The sequence below is a fragment of the Micromys minutus genome, assembly GCF_963924665.1.
Source record: "Micromys minutus genome assembly, chromosome: 4".
Classification (NCBI taxonomy): Eukaryota; Metazoa; Chordata; class Mammalia; order Rodentia; family Muridae; genus Micromys; species Micromys minutus.
The window spans coordinates 79512978-79517277 of NC_137973.1; positions in this window are offsets into that span (position 1 = coordinate 79512978).

Sequence of the window (4300 nt, forward strand, 5' to 3'; positions counted from 1 at the left end):
CCTGGTGTTTTATCAGTGGATACCAGAATCACCAAAGACGATTATGCCATACACACCTAAGACTATGCCATACACACCTAAGACTATGCCATACACACCGAAGACTATGCCATAAACACCGAAGACTATGCCATAAACACCGAAGACTATGCCATAAACACCGAAGACTATGCCATAAACACAGCCTCCTCATCTGCCCTGTGTCAACACCTTCTGTATTCATTGACAGCATTCTATCATCCTGATTCTATTAGAAATCTGTCCCATGTCATTGTGCTCTTTACAGGAATGTGCATTTTCCGTGTACGTTTCTTCATTAGTCACAGAGTTCATGATACAGTCCATGTGAACCTCACTGGACCACAAGGTAGTAGAAACTAGTTCTAGTTCCCAGAGACTAGTCTCAAGGAGCAAATCACATGGTCATTCCTGTCAGAGAACTGAAATGCCTGCGCTTTTGGAGAACAATTTCCTTTTTCATTTTTCTTTGTTTTTCTTAGGGGTGTTTCCCAAGGGTGTTTTGTTTGTTTGTTAGTTTTGGTGGTGGTGGTGGTGGTGGTGGTGATGGTGGTGGTACTTTTGGTTTTTACCTTAGCCTGGTTAAAATTCCTAGAAAGCAGACATGCCTATTTGCATACTAAATGATTCAAACAGGAAAACTATACATACACAAATATATGGCTGATAAGACAATAGGCATGTCTTATCTCTATGCTTTTAATTGGGTAGTTATTCTTCAAAGGAAAAAATAATAATAAGTCAGAAAGACTCTGGTACTTCAGATTAAAAGGCAATGGTGGTTTCTCCTTCACTGGAATGATGAATCTTACTATCTTCCTCTGAGTACATTTCTCTTGCCAACTCTTTGTGTTGAAGAAAGGTATTTACCTGTCATTCACAAAATATACCTAACACTGATATCAGAAGTATTCTTCACCTGTGGCTTCATCTCTCAGTCTCGTGATCCATTCCCCAAGGGTGTCAGCCTGAGTTGTAGTTAAGCAGTCACTGTAAGGGTTGCTCTAGGGTTCCTCATACTAGCCTTAGTAATGACAGAGTGTCCCATAACAATGGTGGCACTGGTCAGTAGGGAGAACTAGTCAGACATCCAAGTTCTGCACTGCTTTAATGATAAAAGTCTTTTACCCACTTCACCGTGAAAAGGTAGACCCCAGAGGAAATGAGACGGAAGCATCAGGGGTCAGTGTACCACAGGTGTTTGCTGTCTTAATGGAGGAATCGCTGGAGTATGAGGTTAGAAGAAAACAGACGTAACTTTAATTTTCCAAACCTTATTTTTAATAATGGCTCTTAGACTCTTTAACCTCCCTTTGAGCCCACCAGAGGTAGTGGAAGAGAAAGGATACAGGGGAAATGGGCTTGTTTAGAAAGGTGGAGCGACTCCCTACGTGTTGTCTGGAAATCAGCAGTTCAGTTCACAGGTCAGCAGCAGCAGCTTCATCTGCTCCCAAACACTTCACAGATACACCAACAGTCCATTGCGGTAGAGCAGGGGTAGCAAACAGGAATCAGCACCACACTACCTGGCAGGGACAGCCAGTCCTCAGCCTCAGCCCTAATCATCAGGAGGGACCCGGAAGGATGCCAGGAAAAGTTCTCAGCTGTGCCTCTCTTGGCAAAGTGAAGATCAGTGAAGACTCGAGACCAACAAGCACCGCAGAGCTATCTCTACAAGCCAGCCCAGCTCCGGCCTCTATCCAGTCCTATTTATTGCCTCCAAACAAGTCTTGCCTCAGCATGTGCATCTGTGTCAGATGACATCACTCTGCCAATCAGCCCAAGCTTAAGGAAATGGAAAGAAACTTCAGCACACCATGTCAGGTGAACCAATGCATATGGGTTGTTAGTAAAGAATCCTTCATCCCATGTCATTTCATGTGCTTGCTTCAGTACAACATCCTTTCACCTGTGCCTGCTTCAGCTAAACTTTCCTTCATATGTTTGATCCAGCAAAACACCATTCAACTGACGTTCCAAAGAGCCCTTAAGTTTCCACTTCATACGGGGGCTTTGCCTGCATGAACACTGACAGATCTGTAGACTGTCTGCCTATCTCCTGTTAACTACATACTTGGTTTGAGCGTTGCTTAGCTTGCATGGGGCTCAAACCCAGTGTCTGCCCTCTACCCTGCCTTGTTCACACTCGTTTTCAGACTGTATTTTCAAGAATTTTCATATCAGTGAGTTTGCCGTAAAGTCACTGATTTATGGAAGTTTTACACATGTCAAATTTCACAAAGTTGACAAGAAGGATATAGTAGGAAAAAACATATCAGCAACATGTATGAAAATGTTCCTAGATCTATGTTAAAATAACGTTTATGCGTGCTTGTTCAAAAGATGCTGTTTCCAGGGTCAGTTCTATAACTCCCTGCAGGAAGTCATATTATAATCTTCATTAAACTAAGGATAAGATATGTGAGTAACTCACTGGAGGATACAGAAACCAGGTGTTGTGCATTGGAAAAGAATGACCCCATAGGCTCACAGATTTAAATGCATGGTCATAGGGAATGGCGTTACTCCACAGGAATTAGGGGGTGTGGCCTTGTTGGAGTAGGCGTGGTCTGGGGTGAGTTTTAGGGTTTCATATGCTCAAGCCATGCCCAGTGTCTCTCTTCTTGCACCTTTGGATCCAGATGTAGAACTCTCTGTTTCCTTTACAGCACCTCGTCTGCCTGCCTGCTGACAAGCTTCACTCCATGCTGACAGTGGACTAAACCTCCGATACTGCAAGCCAGCCCCAATTAAATTTTCTCCCTTATAAGAGTTGCCATCATCACAGTGTCTCATCACAGCAAAAGAGAGTATATGACAATGAACACCGCCTGGGGTCCTGGTCAACTCTTCATACTCCAAGATGGCCTCCAAATCAGTAGAGTTAAAATCTCTTCAGAGGTTCAAAGGAAAAGTTCAAGTACAGAAATTGGTGGTTACTGGAATACATGCAAATATTACCTCCTACACTAAAAATGAGGGTGAGATGTTTTATCAGGAAGGGTGGTGTATAAACCAGTAGCCCAAACATAGACTGTGACGGTAATACACATGAGGCCACTGTAGTGCTGCCACATTGACTGTTGTTGACTCATGGCCTCTGACCGCCAGAATCCTCAGCTGCCTTCCTCAGTATGCCAAGATACCAAATCTCCTGCTCTTTGATTCTGCAAAGTTTGAATTCACATCTTTAATTTTCTACTTCCTCTTCTGCAAGTAAAATGTGGCAACAACTCCCGACAAGCACAGCTGTGGAAATGTAATCAGATAGCATGCATTCAGAGTTTGCTTGGCATTTGGCACAAAAACAACCTCTCAAACTAACATGGTCTGCCTTGGGGTGATAAACAATGGTGTATCTTGCTCAGCAGTCTATGAACAGTTAACAAAAATCATTATCAGGTATGGTATCATACACTTAAAATTCTAGTTCTTGGGACTTGGAGGCAGAAGGATTATGAGTTCCCAGGTTAACCTGGAGAAAAAGAAAAACAGGAAGGAAGGAAGGAAGGAAGGAAGAAAGGAAGAAAGGAAGGAAAAAAGGAAGGAAGAAGGGAAAAAGGAAGTAAAGAAGGAAAGAAAGAAAGAAAGAAAGAAAGAAAAAAGGAAAGAAAGAAGGAAAGAGAGAAAGAAAGAAAGAAAAGGAGAAAAGGAAGGAGAGAAGAGGAGGGAAGGGGGAAGAAGGAAGACCCTCATCACCCTCTTCCTGTAAGCAGCCTGAGGAAACCCAAATACGTGCTTTGTACTCTCTTGACCCAGAAAATCTTAAAAGATCAACAAATCGAGAGGCTCATATCTTCATGTTCACGTTGAGAACACCCTAGAAACTGCCCAGTCCATCAAGGGTGTGTGCATCTGAAGAAACACCAAGTAACTGAAAGATGCAACACTACAGAAGTATGGGCACCCATCGGGGTCTAGTGGAGAAGTTGGTGGGTGTGCACAGGCCAAATAGTGACACGGGACACATAAGCATTGGTGGCCAAAAAAAAAAAAAAAAGAGTACTGAATTTTGCTGCACACTCTTAAAAACACCGAAAATCACACTGAACTTAAGGGTTTAGGTTCTCTAATATATCCCATAAACAAATACTTGAGGTGCACCCAGGAACTTACAGAACTGGATTGACCCATACATAAGCCCCCCCCCCCCACTGAGATGATCCTCACTGAAAATTAACAAATTGTCCCAAAGCCAGAAGAGGGAGGAGGTGCACTGAAAAAAAAAAAAAAAAAGATTATCTTAGAAGACACAGTTTAGCTTTTGGTATGGGGGTAAATT